The sequence below is a fragment of the Ambystoma mexicanum genome, chromosome 5p (genome assembly GCF_040938575.1).
Source record: "Ambystoma mexicanum isolate Mex_15411 chromosome 5p, UKY_AmexF1_1, whole genome shotgun sequence".
In the NCBI taxonomy this organism is placed as follows: domain Eukaryota; kingdom Metazoa; phylum Chordata; class Amphibia; order Caudata; family Ambystomatidae; genus Ambystoma; species Ambystoma mexicanum.
This window is the reverse complement of record NC_090930.1, coordinates 842,739,843-842,759,609: the sequence shown is the minus strand read 5'-3', so window position 1 is coordinate 842,759,609 and position 19,767 is coordinate 842,739,843.

Below are 19,767 nucleotides of genomic sequence, written 5' to 3'. Positions count from 1 at the left end.
GTGACCTCAGGGTATTTTCAGAAGGGATGTGATATGAGGGGCATATCACTCAGAATATTGAACCTATAGACATAATAAAATAAGTATTTAATTTGTGCACTGCATTCTAGGCTGAGACCCGGGTGTATTGCCTGATTGAAATCCTTAACACCATTTTGGAAATCACAATCCATTCAGAATCAGAGGCCCTGTCAACCATCCACACTCCCAGACCATCAAACACGTCTCAGGAGAGGGCAAGGGGCAAGGCAGCCCAAGATCGTCTGAGAAAACGTTTTCAGACGCAGAACTGGTAGTACTGGTGGATGAGGTTGTGGCCCACCATGCCAAGCTATATGGAGCCAGGCAGAAAAAGTCATCGCCCCAGCACTGCAACCAGATCTGGCAGGCAGTGAGCCAGAAGATGTTGGCAGATGGGGAAGACTGATACAATCGCTGGAGTGACTTGTGGGACCAGGTCTGGGGAATCTTGTCCCACTATCAACAGGACAGCATGGCAACAGGGGGAGGCTCACCACCTGTACTGGACCTGACACCCTGGGAGGAAAAATGCACCACCGTTATTGACATGGAGGGCATTGAGAGAGTTGGAGAATCTATGGTGGGCGCTGGCACCCAGGAGGCTGAAGGTGAGTCAAACCCCCCCTTTGCGTGCAACTACAACAGCCTGACATAGCATGCCCCAATGGAACTACCCATGAGCCGGGCACTGCGACTGGGGGCAGTGCGTGGGAGCCACCACAGGCACCTAGGGAAGAACCCATGTGCCTGTGCACCAAGGCCACCCCTGTGGGCCAGAGCAGTGGGGTGGCAACCATGGGACACATCCAAGTCCCAGGCACCACACAGACATGACAGGGGCACAGCAGTGCTGCATCGGGATCTGGCAGTGACAAGCACCAGACCCCTCAATCAGCATGTGTAACAGTCAAGTTGTAAATGGGGACCTGATGCGTACAAGCAAAGCAACGGCTAGGTCACCAATATAGCCCTGCCATGCCACCATGCCCAAGTGCATTTCCCCAAACCCCCCCTCCAGCATGTCTCTCCATTGCAGCCAATCCACTACCAAAGCAGGCCAGGCATGTGCAATAGTGCAACAGCCCCATGCCACACCCCTCACCATGTCATTAATGTCATGTATGCCAAAAGACATGACGGAATGTCTGCTACCACCATCACCTATGTCCCCTTCAGGCACACGGGCTACACCAGAGGTGGCGGGGGACAAGGATGCATTGGGGCCATCTACACGTCCAACCTCCCACACCACCACCAGCACTTCCCCACCACCCCCCGTAAAGAGGACGCAAATCCACCCCTAGGCGCATCACGGTCTCGCCCACACCAGAATCCCAGCCCGCCAGGTACACACATGTTCACAGCGACAATGACAGCATGGCAGTGCAGGCTGCCAGGGAGGATACAGCCCGACAGCCACCACACAGGAGGGACAAGGGGAAAGAAGCAGCTGCAGTGACATCCAGCATGCAGCAGTGGCCCAAACACCTGGACACAGTCACTGTCCTCCTCCACCCAACATGCATGAGAGAGCCCACTTTGGGCAATTGCATGCACCCCAAGGCCACTGTGCCAAGCACGCCAGTGGCGTGCACAGACTCCACAACTAGACACTGACACCAGCTCCTAGTACTCCCCAGTTGCCAGCCCCACCAGGGGACATCCCACCCCACCTGTCGGTTGACCTGACCGCAGTCATGGAGCACCTAAGTGAGATGGAGGAACAGCAGTGGCAGATGGGGAATATTGCCACTGCACACAGCCAGCATATATGCAGGTTATCAGTGAGGCTATCCAAGCGGCCAAAAGGAGGATGGGCCGTGACATTGCATGGACCAGGAGAGCCGTGGAAGAGTGCACAGCCTCACTGACTGGATTTGGTCAGAGGGTGCGCGAGCTGTGAAAGGACATCTCTGCCCTAGCCAAACAGTTGCAGGAGGGAAAGGCCCTGCAACAACAACAGCAGCTGCTGGTGGCAGCTTCTATACCATCCACCTGCACCGCCCCTATGGAGGATTCCCATACAAAGCACCCCTAGGCGAAGGTCCCTGTGCCAGCTGCAATCATGTTCCCCAGAGGCTGTGGGTCGGGAGAAGAGGGCACGGCCATCATGAATGGCATGACAATTGTTTGCCTGAGTGGCCTTGATATGGATGAACTGATGGGTGGGGGCGGTAGTGTGCTGGGGAGCTGATGGTGGGTGGGGGGATAGTGCCCTGGGGTGTCTGTGGTGCGTGAGGGAAGGGGGTATAGTGTGCTGGGGTGTTGGTGGTGGGTGGGGGCTGATAGTGTGCTGGGGTGTTGGTGGTTGGTCAGGGGAGGGGGGATGTAGTATGAAAACGTTACATAAAAAATATTTTAAACAAATGACATGCAAGGACATTCATGATTGTGTTATTGTGCTCTTTATTAACAATGTGCAGGTTGTGTACTGGGTCAGCTTAAGGAACTAAAAGTAATTATCGATTAGCACCTCTCGGGCCAATCTCCCTTCCCTCACTTCATCCCTGTGGGTGTCTGTCTTGGCTCCTGCCACATGGTCGTCACCTCCTTCTTCTTCTGTGTGTGGCCTGTCAGTGTTGCGGGGGTTGAGGCACATTCCTCCTTAGGCAAATATTATGGAGCATAGCACACACCTACTTTGTCAGGGGCATACATCAGGGCCCCTCCAGTGAGGTCCAGGCACCTGAATCATGCCTTCAGGAGTCCAAATGTGCACTCTATGTAAATCTGGGTCCGGCTGTGGGCATATTTCTAGGTGGTCTCATGTGGTGTATGTGGGTCACAAACAGGGGTCATCAGTCACGCCAGCTGCGGACATCCAGAGTCACCTACATGGGTTGTAATACAGTCATCAGTCTTTTGTTTCATGCATGGGTCTGCAGTCAAAATGTATCCAGCAATTGTTAGCTGTGGGTATTCTTGTGAGCATCCGGGGAATGCAATGTGTATGTGTGATGCGTGTGCATCATTTGTAGATTATGTCATTGATTACTTGTCCTGTACATGCACATGGTGACTTTGTGACAGGTGTTCTGTGGCGTGTTACTGCACATGGGCATACAGCTCTTGCAAAGGTGGACATGCTGTTGGGTGCTGCTGTGTGGATCTGCGCAGTGGCACATTTAAGATGCATTGTGGTACATGTGGTCTGATGTGTTGTTATGATGGCAGCGCTGTGTGTCCATCACCATGTGTGTCTCCAGGTCAGGTGTGTCAAACGTCTGCATGCACCCTTGGATGCGCCCCATAGCATTTTGCAGGTATGCTGCATGGGTGCTGCCAGTGCCACCTCTTGACATGCAATCCTTCCTGTGGCTACCCCCCCATATTTTTAATTGTGCTTCAACATGCATATGTGGTGGGGTTTGTACTCACCCACTATCCAGGTCCGTTGTCCAAGATAGGTCTAAATCGTGCTATACAAATTCCAAATTCGTTCACCTCAGCCTGACCTTTGCAGTTCCTATGTCGTCATATTTTTTAAGTAACTGTTTTTAAGAAATAAAAAAGAATGCTTTTTATCCTATGTTGCTGACTTTGTACTGCCACTCATAGTTGGAAACCACCCCCTTTCTGAAAAGCATGTTTTGATGCATTTTAAACAAAAGATGAAGCTGAAGCCTAGAAAGAGTGCTGAGATGGGGCCTTTGCATTGCGCTTTAGTATCAGGAAGCCAGCTTGTAAGCCAGCCGCATTAATGTTCCTGATCTATGCAAACCTCTTCAGTGCCAAAGTGTCTGTGCACTCCAAAGATTGTTAAAGCCTTTTTCGCAATTATCTTTTGGTCCTTTTCCAGATATGCAACTTTGTATCTGTATTTACTGGCAGATTTTACAGAAAAATTATATATATCAAGTTTGTCGCGAAACGTTATGCTGCCAAATTTGTCCTTTTGTGCATCTCTATGTATCCCAGCAGGGTGCTGTTGGGTAGGACCATGGAGTCGTGGGTGGATCCTGGGTAACGGGCACAGCAGTGGGTTATGATGAGGTCAGAGGTCACCTGCACGCTCATGGAGTGGTAGTGCTTGCGGTTCCTGTAGACAACGTCATGGGCCTGGCGCACCACCAACGCAACATGGGTGTAGTCGATGGCTGCTACCACATTGGACAGTTGTGGAGTGGCATAAAAGCAGGCCTTCATGTCATTCACCTGGGCCTGGATGGTGGGCAGTGCAATGAGTTAGTTGACTTGGCGTAGAAGGGTATCCAGCACCTGGCCAATGGCTGTGCTGAATGTTGGCTGTGCCGTGCCATGCCATGCATCATGGCCACGGAATGATGAAAAGTGCCCATCCCAAGGAACTGCAGGACTGCCAACAGTTTCACCAGGGGGAGCACGGCTATGCAGATGTTAATCCTGCTCCCAATTTCCTCATGTACTGTGGCCAGCAGGCCAGTGATGCTCTCCCTGTCCAGGCGGTACTCAGTCACCAACTGGGTTTCAGTGAGGGCCAGGGTGATGACCTGAACCCGGAGATGGGTGCTCACCTTGCTGGGGATGCTCTCCTCCCCCCCATGTACTCCCTGTGCCCTGACCTGGTTGTCCTGCATCAGAAGGGCCAGGTGCAGCCTGTGCAGCTGTCTGTCACAGTGTGCATCAAATAATGGGAGTATGGTGTTGCAAACAGGGTTTGGTGCTGGGTGGGTCTTATGTGGCCCTCTGATGTGTATTGTGTGCACCTGTGGCTTGATTCAAGGCACCTGGGTTCATTTACCTCCAGCTGGAGGCTGGAGGTAATTCTCAGCTGTATTAGCGCCGATATTCAGTGCTAATACTGCTGAGAATGCACTTGTGATACGGCTGTATTCGTGCTTTGTGTTGTTGGCGCTATTAGCTCTGGCTGTAATTGTTCCAGCGGTAATAGCACCGGCTGTGATAGAGCTGGTAGCTTTTTGGGTCTGGCGGTATTAGTGATAACTCGTGATCCAGAGTAGTGGTATTGACAACGCTAATACTGTTACCACCAGATTTATGGGCTACCGGCCAACTCGTGATGAGGCCCAATGAGTCTACTACTCTCGCACACTCTCATGTCAACTTCAAAGCACTCATCCACTCACGAGCTTGATATAGGTAGATAATAGGGACATGGCCACGGCTACCCAACTTCGCTTGGCTAAAATACACACACGCATTCTAAACTCCTCTGATCAATGTTCCCAAACCTTGGACTACGATCCTCTGAGGGCGTTCACCTACAGAGCTTTGAAGCCTTACCAATGGGATAAGGGCGCTATACAAATGACAAATGACTTACTTATATAGATGCAAATTAACAAGGGGGGTCCTGGGAGTCCATCAGCCAGACATTACTCCTGGTTACGAGAGACTTACCCAGAGTCTTCAGCTCAATATCTTTCAGAGAGAAGAAGACATATCCCAAACATATCAGTCTTTGTCGTCTGGCAAAGGGACTCCCAGGACCCCCCTTGTTAATTGACTTATATATATTACATATTTGGCAATGTTCCTTGCGCAAAAAGCAGAGATCTAGAAGCAAACCCACATTTCAGAGGGATGATGTCTACTATGGTGTATCATTTTCCATAATTCACTGCAATGACATCATGCCTGTGAATAATGCTTTTCAATCAGTAGGAAGCCTAATATATCATTCTGGTCAAATAGGGTCCTTTTTATTAAGAGAAAACTATCACTTTAAATGATCAAAATTGAGCGTGCGATTAGCTCTCCATGCAAATGGCTGCTAATTTTTGCACATGGTGAGTTGGACATTGCAGGAGCGTCTGTGAACTCATTTAATCAAACCTGAACCATATGTTTTTTAGTTTGCAGTTCGACGCTGCTCATTTCTATTGTTCGTTTATTGCTCATTTGCACACTGTGTTTTCTTTGTACACCCCTGTCGAGTTGTCGGGCGCGATGCGGCATGAAGTCGAGGCTCGGCTTCCCCCGGTCGCCTAGCAACGAGTTCATTTAAACTCGAACTTCCGCCGGCAGGCGGAATAGCCGGCGGCCAGTCGAAGGCCAGTATAAGGCCCTGTTTTAGCGCATGTGAGCGCAACACCCAATCTACATTCCTGACCAAAACATTCTGCTGTGTTGGAGCCCTCATACCCGGACGCATCTCCGACTGCACCAAGGAGGAGTAGGAGCTCTCCTCTCTCACTACAGAAGCAGCAGGAGATAGGATCGTGACCGGGTTCCTTTCCGTATTCAAGACCCCCATCGATGTGGAGAGGGCAGGAGCCCCCCACCACCGTCCAGGACCGCAGGACGTCCAGGATCTCAGCGGAGACCTCCCGACTCGACGGAGGCGCCGTGTTCCCCTCACAGGATCCGCAGAAGATTTCTGCCATCTGCCCCCCCTGGGTACCCCCTGCATCTGGCCATCTGCTCCCCCTGGGCACCTCAGCACAGAAGCCCCTACCGCCTCCTGCGCCCCTAGAAACACGCGCCCGAAAGCGAGGCTTGGCATTACACGTTGCCTAGCAACGGTGTGTAGGCTGCTTTAAGCCCACACTTCCGCCAGCAGGCAGAATAGCCGGCGGCCAGTCGAAGGCCAACATAAGGCCGTCTGCCCTGTTTGCCCCTGTTCGCTCCGGGGAGCTACTGTTACTGATAGACCCCTGATTCCCCACGCAAAGTTCACAGGCAAACTCCGCATTAAGGAAAAACTTTTTAATGCACTGAACGCGGATGATCGTATATATACTGGACATTCATCCATGTGAGTACTGTTACTGCTAAACTGCTATGCTATAACTAGCTACAGTAGTGCTCCCCTGTTACTCCTGTCACGTGCTATGCCCCATGCCCTGTATCAGACACCCATTGTCCTATGTTGTGCTTTTTGATCGTTATATGGTTCATGCTATGCCTGGTGTTGTGCCTCACGGTAACCCACAAGTGAATTGTGCCCCATGGTCGCCTACAGACCAGTTTAGAATTGTATTGTGCCCTATGGTCGCCCACAGACCACATTTCAGTTGTGTTGTGCCCCATGGTCGCCTACAGACCAGTTTAGAATTGTATTGTGCCCTATGGTCGCCCACAGACAACATTTCAGTTGTGTTGTGCCCCATGGTCGCCTACAGACCAGTTTAGAATTGTATTGTGCCCTATGGCCGCCCACAGACCACATTTCAGTAGTGTTGTGCCCCTTGGTCAAACTGCTCTTTTGTGATATTGACTGCCCCAAACTGCCCTGATTTACTTTGTGATCTGACCAACAGCGTCTTTGCCCACCTAGCTGTACATCTCTTGTTTACCAATGCAGCCCCCTAGCCCACACCCCAAAGCGCCTACATACCTCCCTTCCACTTTTTCCATCTTTCTCACATCCCTCTCCTTTCTGGCCACCTGCAACATGCTGCATGCGCACCCAGACCAACATTCCCACCTTTGCCCTACCCCACCATCTGATCTCATACACAACACACCGTCATATGCACTCCATCCCACATTCAACCTCCTTACCGATCCGGTCGGACACCACCCACTCCACCTCAGGCTCTGTAGACTAAGAACTCGCACCAAACACCTCCTTACTCTCCGCAGTACTCCACACTCCTTAGGAACTACAGACTCAGCTCTCGCACCCATACTTCAGCCGCCCAGACTTCCTTCCCTGACCACGCTCACTACCTTAGCTCGCATCACACTGCATGTGCCACGCCCAAGCCTCACTCACCCATATTCACACCGCCCACCCCCAGCACCACCAACACACACACTCTACATCCAAACTTAAGATGCGCTCTCATCAACGCGCGCTCTGTCCATGCCCATGCCATTGAAATCAATGACCTTATCACCACCCACAATCTCGACATACTTGCCATTTCCGAAACCTGGCTCCATGAAGCCTCCAGTCCCTCCATTCACCTCGCTCTCCCTGAAAACTATACCATCCTTAGACAGGACCGTAAAAACTTACAAATTGGTGGCGGCGTCGCCCTCATCTTTAAGGACACCCTCTCCATAAGAATGTGTAATCAACAATGGGACAATAACGCCGATCTCCTCACTGCCAAACTAGCCCTTTCACCTAATTGCACCATAAACTTCTTTATCACCTACAGACCACCAGGATCTCCCCTTGACTACCAAAAGCAACTCCTCCAAATCATAGGCAACAACCTCAAAAGCACCACCAAAAGCATCCTTCTAGGGGACATTAATCTTGGCTTAGCTGACCCGAAGGACAAAGCAGCCGCTAATTTAGCCAAAGAATTATCTAACATGGGGTTCGAACACAAAATTACTGCACCCACTCACAGCAAAGGCAGATCCATTGACTGGCTAGCTGATCACAACTGCTCATCTGCAATTACCTCCATCTCAGCCCTTCCATGGACGGACCATCACCTCATCCAATTCACCATTCCTACCACGCCCACTCATAAAACCTTAACTCATGCCCCACCCGCTAAAGTAAGAAGCTCCAAAAAACTCACTGCTGCCAACCTTGCCCCTCTCCTTGATACCCCGCAACTCAAGCATCCATTCCCCCTTGACCCTACATCTCTAGCCAACATCTACTCCAGCACACTCACTCAAGCCATTGATTTCATTGCCCCGCTAGAAGAAAAAAAAGGGAAAAAATCAATACACTGCAATTCCTGGTTCACTGAAGAACTATCCGTCCTACGCACTAAGAAACGCAAAGCCCTATCCAGGTGGCAAGCAGCGCCTAACCAATCCTCGCTTAATGACCTTAAAGAGATCTCTCTGACCTACAAAAAAGCCATATTCCTTGCTAAATCCGAATCCTACAACCAGAGAATCACTAATGCCAGTTCCAAATCAAGAGAAATTTTCTACATATTCAAAGAACTCACCAAACCAGCCTCCAGCCCAGACGAAATCATCAAGGATGAAGCATGGTGTACAGGCATCCAGGCTGCTCTCCTCAACAAAGTTAAATTACTCCAAGACAAAATAGCCTCCCAACGCAAAGCTCTCAACACCCCCACCTGCCCGCCCATACCTCTCACCTACAACTCTCCTTCACAAACACCCCTTTTTGCCTTCAGAGAAGTCTCAGAGACGGAAGTCAAGGACCTCCTTAAAAAAATCAAACCCTCCACATGCAAAGGGGATATCTGCCCACCCTCCGTAATCAAAGAGTGCGCAGAATACCTCACCCCCATCATCACGGCTTTTATCAATGCCTCTTTCGCATCTGGAAGTGTACCACAAAGCCTAAAAGAAGCCTGGGTCCGCCCGCTCCTAAAAAAACCCTCTCTTGATCCTTCCTCCCCTAACAACTATCGCCCCATCACCACCGTCCCCTTTCTCCTTAAAATCCTAGACAAAGCCGCACACAATCAAATCCAACACTACCTGGAAACCAACACCATCCTAGGCAAAAGACAGTCAGGTTTCCGCAAAGGCCATGGAACTGAATCTGCTCTTCTAGATTTAAATAATCAAATTACTAAAATAATGGACACAGGCAAACCTGCCCTCCTCCTCCTACTCGACCTTTCTGCAGCATTCGATCTGGTCGACCACAGCATTCTCACATCGCACCTCTCCAATGCTGCACACTTCTCTCACAAGGCTACCACGTGGATCACATCCTTCCTTGAAGGCAGGGCCATGAAAGTATACTCTGACCAGGATAGCGCCCCCCCACCACTATCAATTGTGGAGTCCCACAAGGGTCCTGCACCGCACCGACCCTCTACAACCTATTCACCAAACCCCTCTTTGACTTACTGGACTCCCTCAACATAGCATACACCAACTACGCTGATGACACGCAGGTCCTCCTCCCCCTCTCTGGAGACTACAACCTTGACTCAGAAGCCCTCCGCAAAATCTACTCGACTATCCAAACATGGATGGCTATCAATGGTCTCTGCCTAAACGGAGACAAAACCGAAATCATCATCCTAGCCCCTAACGAAACTCTAACCAAACTCAGCCCCGATTATTCGCACATGATCATCGACAGTATTAGCATTCCTGTCTCCTCTGCCGTCAAGACCTTAGGAGTCTACATTGACACGACACTCTCAATGACAAGACAAACCAGCGCCATTGCCTCAGCTTCTGCTCTGACTACCAAACTCATCTACGCCATAAAACCCTACCTCACCACGCCCAACTGCCTCTCCATAGCCAGAGCTACTATAGGAGCCAGATTGGACTACTGTAACGCCCTCCTGGCAGGCACCTCGTCAAAAAACCTAAACAGGCTCCAAATAGTGCAAAACAATGCCCTCCGTGCTGCACTACACATTCCCAAAATTGACCATATCTCACAGGCCAGAAGACGCGTCCACTGGCACCCAGTCAAGGAAAGGATCAACTTTAAAATCCTCACCCTCACACACAAATGCATCAACCACACAGCACCCCCCTACCTATCTGAAACTATAACCAAGAACTCCTCCATCCGCCCCAGAAGAAGTCATCACGCCAACCAACTCCAAGTACCCACTGTGAAAAGAGCCAAAGCCGGCGGCATTGGCTTCCCTCACATAGCACCTAAGCTCTGGAATGCCCTCCCCAACTCGCTCAGAGCAGAACCATCTCTGTATCTCTTTCGCAAATCCCTCAAAACCACGCTATTCAACTAACTCCACCTTCCCTTCACCCACTTCAGCTCGCACACATCTGATACGAAAAGTGTTCGACACGAAATGCTTCCTGTAATGAAAATTGCTTTGTAACCATCTTCCTTCCATTGTAACCAGACTATGTATGTATTCATGTAACAGCGCCACGATGCCCCCGGGCTGACGTGCGCTTTAAATAAATCCGGATAAATAAATTGTTTAGTTTTTAAAAATGTATTATCATCTAGTTTCAAAAGTTCCATTTTGATCAATTTTAGTTGCTTTTAGCTATTAGTTTGCTAGCATCTGTTGTGTAATCCTTACTCATTCAGTAATTCTTTCAATCAGATCAGCCCCTTTTGCTTAATTGCAGTGTGGTCCTGGGAAGGCTATCGCGCAGCGAACTACAATCCGCAGTGGAATTGTAGTCCGTGCGCTCATTTGTTTAACTGTCAGGCGTGTCAGTGCCGACGCATCAGGGTCTAGTCAGTCTGTGCTAGTACGTGCTGGGGTTGGCCCCTCTGCCTGTTCGGAGTCGAAGTTCCCTTACTGCATATTTCTTCCCCCAGGTATGGAACCTAACAGACTAATTTCCCCTGCTCTAAGCACACACCGTTTAATCTGAAAAAACATTATTGATGAAAATATGCAGTTGTACTCCGACGACCTGGAGGAGCACAATGCCTCCGCAATGCATAATTCTAGAAGGGTATTCTTGATTACGGGACCCATACGAATCACTGAAAATGTATCCGACAGTCAGACAAAGGAAGATGAAATCAATAAAGAAGGGACGCCAATTGAGGAATATGGCATTTTCAGTAAATATTTGTCTATATATCCTGTTCCTACGTGTGGGCCCCTGAGTGAGCCGAAGCATGAAAATGCTCCGGCGCTCTCTGATGCCATACACGTTTCAAAGCAGAAGAGAGCTATAGTGTAACCCATATTGCTAAATGGGTCTACTTTCAAAGTTGCCCTATTGAATACAAAATCACTAGGAAAGTGAGCCATAGACATCCATGATTTGATCTTGGACAATGAAATAGATATCTTGGCAATAACTGAAACTTGGCTAAAGGATTCCAGTGGCCCTATTATTGAGGCAGCCACTCCTAAGGGCTTTTCCTTTTTTGGACAGAGTAGCGAGCATGGTAATAGAGGAGGAGTAGAACTTATTACAAGAGAGTAACCTTGTTTTTTCCGAACACTGACGACTTGTGAAGGCTGTGAGTTGATACATATTAAAATGAACTCCTCCCCAGTCCATTGTACTCATCATCTTGTGATTTATCAGCCTCCAAATGAAATGCCCAATTTCAATGAGGGCCTTATGGCCATATTAACAAACTTCAACACTCCCAACACATCCACCGTGCTTATAGGAGATCTTAATAGGTGGAAGGGGAATCCTGCAGACAAAGACATTATTTCTTTGGAGCTTGACCTAAAAAATATTGGTATTCTGGTCCATAATAATGAAGGGACACATGTCAAAGGTAACATCCTGGACTGGGTTGCGGCAAGAAATATGCAGGTTGACTCGATGTGCACTACCCATTGTGTCTGGTCCGACCATTTTACTGTTCTCTTTAAAATAACTCTTCCCAGGAAATCAGCTCCGCAGGGGGAAGCCATTTAAAAAGGTGACTTGTAGGAATGCAAATTAAATTGGGTTCGCTGATCTTAACAAATGCTTATCCAGCATCATGGCACATACATCAGATCTTGATTCACCCAATTTTTGGCCTCAAGATACGATCTGGCCATGACCAATATGCTCAACCGCATAGCCCCTGTTAAGACTAAGATGGTTAGGCGTAGACATAACCAATGCAGCTGGTTCGCTCCAGAACTTATTAAACTGAACCAGGAGAAAAGAGCAGCAGACCGTAAATGGAATAAAATCCAGACAGATGAAAATAAAATTATTTGGAAAAACATAGAAAAGGAGTATAGGGAAATTTCTTTTGATAATGCTGAAATTGAAGACTCCTCGAATAGTATCAGGAAAATATTTCAAATTTTGAAAACCTTGGAAAAACCTCATTTAAAATCAGATCTGTTCTTTCCTACAACAGAAGACTGTTCTAAGGTTCAACAAGCGTTCATAGATAAAATCACAATAGCTCATGCGAAAATTATGGCTGATCTGACTTCAGCCTCTGTGCCTGATTACATCGAGGCTCCTCCCAGTGAGGATGCCAAGCTTTTCAATTTCCCTGCCATTTCAATGCAGACTTTGAAAGAAGTTTTTAGGAAGATGCGTCCTACTTCTTGCAATGGTGATACTCTGGCAGCTAAAATTATTCTAAACAACGCCAATACGTTTTCGCCTTTTATGGCATGTTTCACCAATGCCACATTCCGGCACAGCGTCATTCCAGGAGAGTTTAAGAAGATTGTAGTCACACCGTTGTTAAAGAAGGCAGGTTCAGGCCCAAAAACATTTAACAACTATCGACCAATTTCAAATGTACCTTTCCTCTTGAAGGTTGTAGATCAGGTAGCTACCACGCAGTTTCAAAAACATCTGGAAGAGGTCACTATCCTCCACCCTAGACAATCTGGATTGAGAACACCATGGCATAGGGAGTGTGTTAGTTGATCTCCAGAGCCAAATGATGGACTGTATGGATAGGAGTAAGGCAGGCTTACTGATGCTGCTTGATTTATCAGCAGCCTTTGACCTTCTGGACCATAAGAAATTACTGGCCACATTGTCCTGGGTAGGTCATTGCTCACCACTAGCTGTGAAGTGGTTGAAATCTTTTCTGTCAGGTAGGATGTCAAGATTGTGTTGGGGTCAGGCATCCTCAGGACAAATACTGTCCACTTTCGGAGTGTCTCAGGGAGCATGTTTGTCCACTGCACTCTTTAATATTTATCTCTGCGCTCTATGCAATATGCTGGATAAAGCAGGGGCCACATTTACCAACTATGTTGATAACACTCAGTTGTTAGTTGAACTGAGTGGAGACTACACTGAGGATACAAACATTGTGCAGAACTTTTATCAAACAATTAAAGACTGAATGACCAAACACTGGCTCTGCCTTAATGGTGGAAAAACCAAACTACGGGTCTTCGGATCCCCTCAAGCGAGGACGAAACTGGGACCTGGAGATTCGGAGTTTGACATTGATGAGCACCACATTAAGACTTTAGACAGGTTAAAACGCTAGGAGTGATAGTTGATCAGTCAATGGGAGCAGACACTCAAATGGTATAAACACATCTCAATACCATCTGAGGTTACTCAGATTGGTTAAACCAGGAGTTACCAGTAAAAATTGCAAAACTTTAGTTTGAGCCATTGTAATGGCTCGTATTGATTAATGAAATGCTCTCCTTGGTGGAGCTGGCAAGAACTGTATACGGAAGCTTCAAGTCTTCCAAAACGATGCTGTCCGAATTATAAATAATGTCTCAAAAAGGGGGCACATAACCACGGCCAGGAGTAACTTTTATGGTATATGTGCACCCTGATGCCTGCGGGCTACGGCGCGTTATAAGCAATAAGCATAAACATTTTCAAACTCATCCACTGGTAACCGCACGCTGATGGCAGCAGAGCCTTAAATCCAGCCCTTTTTGCAGAACAGAGTGCCTTTGAAGTCTGAAAATGGAAGCACATCTTCAGCAAAACCTGGTCTAGTATGTGAAGCATGGGCACAAGTTAAGGAGCATTACATGTTTACCCTCACAGAGAAATCTAGAATCAGCTCTGTATCACATCTATTTATTTTGTGTTATTTGGAATTTGTAAAGGGCTAAATTGCAATTGTGGTGTGCCTGTAGCACTGAGAGCTGCTTGTTAGTGTTTTGCTGCACCTAAATAGGTTTGGGGTGGAGCATAGTTTGACCAAAGCATACATAACATACCTAATGGCCATTTACTTACAAAATCAAGAGATGGTCCTAAGGCTGCCCTGTAATTTTAGCAATTGGTTCTTTGTCGAAGCTCAAGGTGAAGTTGCGATGAACTTTGCGAGGCTAAATTTGTGGCTAGCGTTGGTTGTGTGAGGGTTCAAAATGGTGCATGTGGCCAGTGAGAAGTCAGTAGATGCTGCGTAAGGAGACCGGGAGGTGGCTAGGTGGCAGTGTGCTGGCAACCAGACAGTTGCTTGCAACATTGTGGGCTCTGCCTTTCTTCACTTTTAACACTAAACGAATTCCAGGGCAGGATCTCCTGACAGGTTTGAAAGAATGGGCCGGGGCAGAGTGGGAAGCCTGCTTCCTTGCAGGATAATGCTCAGTTGAACACAGAGGACCCACACACTTCAGATTCCGAAGGGACTCACACAGGCGCAATGGCTTCTGCCAAATGTGTGTTAACGTCACAGACGCCAATTTCTGCAGAATGTGCTTCCTTGTGATAAAGTTGCTAATTAAATCAGATTCCCCCATTTCCTGCTAGTTTCAAGAAAGGCCAAGATAATTAAATTAGGGCAAGGCTCGAGCACCACATCTGAGCACCTATAGTTGCTTCATACCATGGTGGGTGCTATATATATTCCACTCACATATTCCTCATCTACTCTTACACTCTCTATTCACCGATTTATTACCACACATGAAGCTGAAAATGTGGTGGTGGGAAAATGATCTATGGTGTAGATTGACCCGTTTAAAACAGGGGTGAACGCGCCACAACTTACTCTCAGACTCAAACTGGATTCTGAGAGGGCCTTTTCATAGTGGACCAGATATTTCGGCTTTTATTTTTACAACAAGGATGTCATTACATCATGAGCCGCAGAAATTCAACAAGTCTTGGGCAGTGGTGGCTGATCCATTTTTTAGGTGGTGGGGTATAAACATTACCCACGATCTACACCGAGCAAGCGAAACTCGAGGGATTTGTGGTGGGGTTCGCCCCAAGAAATTGTTTTCAATAACAGATGTCCATGGTGAATGTCATAGCACACATTTCAGAAAAAAATGGCTAAAAACCCATAAAATGTACAATCGGTTCTGTAGGGAAACATGACAAACTTCAAAGGATGCCAGGTTACCAGCTGTACATATGAGTATTGTACAACACATTGCCATGCTGGCTGTTCCAATAAAGAGGCCTGTGTGACGCCGACCCTTGCCTGACCCTTTGGGTTCTTGGGGCGTTGCCCGTGGTGGATGGAAATTGCCTCCAGCTACCTTATGCAGGACCCAGGCGTGGTGTGAGAAGGATCCCCTGATCCCACCACCCAACTTCAAGGTCAGGGGAAGGGCCCGTCACATTGGCAGCATAACTGAACACGGCCCTTTAAAAGACAAACAATAATTACCAGTAAAATCCACGAGGTGAAGTACCGGGGCTGCATGGCATTATTTCTCTCTACTGCAGCATAGCAAAGGGCAAATCTCCCGGAGCAGCAGAGCTGTGAGTCAGTTCAAACTGGAAAGCCCTGCTCATCAGAGAAGCCACTATCATTGTGAGACCCGTATTTGCATTTCAATGTTGGCTTAAATAGCATAACCCCAGCTAAGGAGCAATGGAACGATGTACAATTTTAGTTGAGAACTATGGTAATATTGTAAGACAGCCCCAGTTCTGCGAGGTCCTGGCCCACATGGGCGGTTTGCTCCTGGGAGGAGGAGTTGAGCATCCTACGTGTTCCTTAGGTACTCCCTGAAGCGCAGGGTCTTGAGGTCTTTCCTAAACTGCAAGAGCATGTGGGTCATCCTAATTGCGATTGGTATAGTGTAGGCTGGTTCATTTCAAGAAAAGGCTTGTTTCCTGAGATTTATTTTCTCTTTGTGGACCAGTTTTGTCTGGAGCCTTGAGATTGCCTGACTCCTGGAGGAGCACATGCCATCTGAACTAGTGAATTTTGTTATGAAGTAGACAAGTGTCTTGTGTGTGATATACAGGCCTTTTCATGGAATTAATGTGCGCTGAAAATACCCGCGCAAGCGTGCGAAAGTATGCGAATCGCAGCGCAAGTGCGAAAATCGCAGCGAAACCCGCGCACAGCGATTCATGGAAGTCTGTGCGCGTGTCAATCCCTGGATGTGCGCTAAAATCCTGGGTGGCGCACGCTGGCGCACACGCCTCCAAACAGCATGCACTACGCGCACAGTGAAAGAGCACATAGCGCAGCGTACACAACTAAAGTAGGCGGAACAGGGGGCGTAACACGCGGAATGGAGAACAACGCGTGAAAATGTGGGCATCACGGGGGAAGTACAGGAGCCAAATGCGCTGAACGCCCACACGCGCGTTTACAACACGTATTCATGGAATCGAACGGGGCCAATGCGTGCGCCAAAAAAGACTCGCTAATCCGGAAACACGTACGCCAGCAGGAAGCAGGCGTACGTGGACCCGCGGAGCACAAAAGTGCGCGCAAACAACAAACAAGCTCAGGAGCCAAGATGAATATACCGTTCCTCGCAGCAGTGGTCGTGGGATACCGCAGGAGGAGGAGGAGGATAGTCAGGGCCAGAATTTTTACACCCAGAACCAGCCTTATTGGGATGCCTGATGACCAGGTGTATGGGAGGTACAGGTTTCCACCTCACATAATACTCGACCTGGCGAGTGAGTGGGAGGATGACCTCACATCACCCACCCTGTGCTCCCAAGCACTGATCCCTTTGGAAAAGGTGCTCAATGTACTGCACTTCTTGGCCGCTGGTTCATTCCAGCGGACAACTGCCATAGTGGGGGGGTCTTCCAGGCCACGCAGTCACGCTGCCTGCACCAGGTGTTGGCCATCACGACTGCACGCCCATCAGTCCGCAGGCACAAATACCTGTCCAGAACACCTGCAGAAAGGCAGGCTGTCGTCCAGGATTTTTACGGGGTGGCACACGTCCCCAAAGTGCTAGGTGCCATTGACTGCACCCATTTGGCTCTACGTCCTCCCAGGGCAACTGAGCACATCTACAGAAACCGAAAGCACTGGCATTCAATCAACGTGCAGGTAGTATGTGATGCCAAGGGAATCATCACCTCAGTATATGCCAACTATCCAGGGTCCACCCATGAGAGTTTCATTTACAGAATGTCAACCCTAAACCGGGACCTAGAAGCTGGGCGGCATCGTGATACATGGCTGCTTGGTGAGTATAAATGCCCCTGCACATGCATGCATGTCAGATATTGAGTAATGTCACAACCCCACTAATGATACCCCTCATCACCTCCCCAGGAGACAGTGCCTACCCACTGAGCACCCACATGATGAGGCCAATTCGGAACGCCACCACACCACCCGAGGTAAGATACAACACAGCCCATATTGCAACCCGGGGCATAGTGGAGCGCACATTCGGAGTAGAGTGCTCAAGTCACGCTTTCGCTCCCTTGACCGCTCTGGTGGGCAGCTGCTATACGCGCCCCCAGTAGTGTGCAGGATCATAGTGGCAGCATGTGTCCTGCACAACGTTGCAACATGCCGAGGCCTGCCCGTGGACATGGTGGTGCCCCCACATCCCCAACCACAAGCACGGCCGCTGCGCATGGGAGGGGAAAGGGCACGTGGTGAGGCAGCCCGTACGCAGCTGGTGGCTAATTACTTCACCTAAAATCACACCCCTATGGAGTGCACACAGCCCTGGCACATACCAGCTGAGAATCAATGATGATGACATAAGGGACAGTCAACTGTCACAACCATACCAGCCTGAGATTGGTCACCTGGAATTGTTACATTGTGTGCATCCCTACCTGCCGAAAGACAACCAATGCTGTGTCACAAAAAAAAACACATTTATGCTGCATGAATGACAACCCCCTTGCAAAATACAACATGAAAATAGCGCCATATCACCCAACCCCTCCCCAGCTCCGCCACCCAACACACCATGGCATGTCATGCAATGTGAAAGCAAACAAAGCAATGCACAAGACCTGACACAAGTGTCACAAAGTGCACTGTCCCAAATGGAAACTGCCCACAGACAATATGCTCCCAGTAATCAATAACAAACAGCACACATGAACAAATACTTACTACCAACACAATACAGCAACACACCATGAGACATTTCAAAAACATGACAGTACTAAGTCAAAGTAGTGGCAGTCTTACAACCTGAATAAGCCAGCACATCAACCCCTTCCAACTGTAGAGTGTTGCTGCCACGCAAATGTGTCAGTGTACTGCATACAACATGAACTCCATCTGCAAAGGAGACGGCCTTGTGAAGACATGAGAAAAGAACCTGCAAATTAGGAGGAAGACATGGATGCACAAGCACATATCAATACACCATGCAGTGTACAATACAACAACAATACCCACTAGGGATGTACACACAGTATTGACTACAGACTGCCGACACAGCTCATGGGAGCCCAATGTCACTGTGTAAGTCACTGTCACTTGGTCACACCCTTTGCAAGCCCATGGAAACGGGAAGTAGGAGGTGTGTGTGTGTCATGAACTCAAGCATCTAACCCAAACTCAGGACAAGCCTGCATGTGCCCAGCCGGAATACAGTGGATGCCCACGGGAGCCACACAAGGCAACACACTGTAAAAAAAAAAAAAAATCAAAAATGGCAATGTGGGGGCCAGAGGGGGGGCACCCAGGAGGTTTGAGGACAGGGTGCACACCAACACCCACCTGCGTGGATGTTGCAAAAAAGAATACCTCCATGGACTCATGGCCTGCACGGCTATGCCATTGTGGGAGAACTGCTGTCGGTCTCTTCACCCTCTGCTGCTGCATCAGGAGGTGGTGGCACTATGGGAGGCAGCCCACGCAAAGCCCTGGTATGGTCCTCCATGGCAGCAAGCATGCAGGTCTGGAAGGTCTGATTCTGGAGGATTAAAGTGCGGAGATCCCCATGCAGCACGTCACGGGTTGCCTGCACTTCTGCACGCATGGTCTCGTGGGATGCCCGGATCCCCTCACATGTTGCCTGCAGCTCAGCTGAGAGCGAACGTGTGAGCTGCTCCAGCTGCTGTTCTGCCCTAACATTTCGGGAAGCCTCAAGTTCAAGCAGACTCTGCCTGAGGTTATGGAGTTCCACACTCAGGGCATCCTTGTGGCCCTGTGGCTCTATTGATATGGATTCGCGCAGAGTCTCCAGTGCCGCCCGCGGTCCCTGTTGGACGCCAACATGTCTTCCTTGTGTGATTGGCAAATGGAGCCTGTTGCCTGCTGTTGTTGCTCCATCTGCCTTTCAGGGGGGATAATGGAAGTGGCCACCCTCTCCATTGCCTGAGCCATCATTTCTACTGATGCTGCCTGTT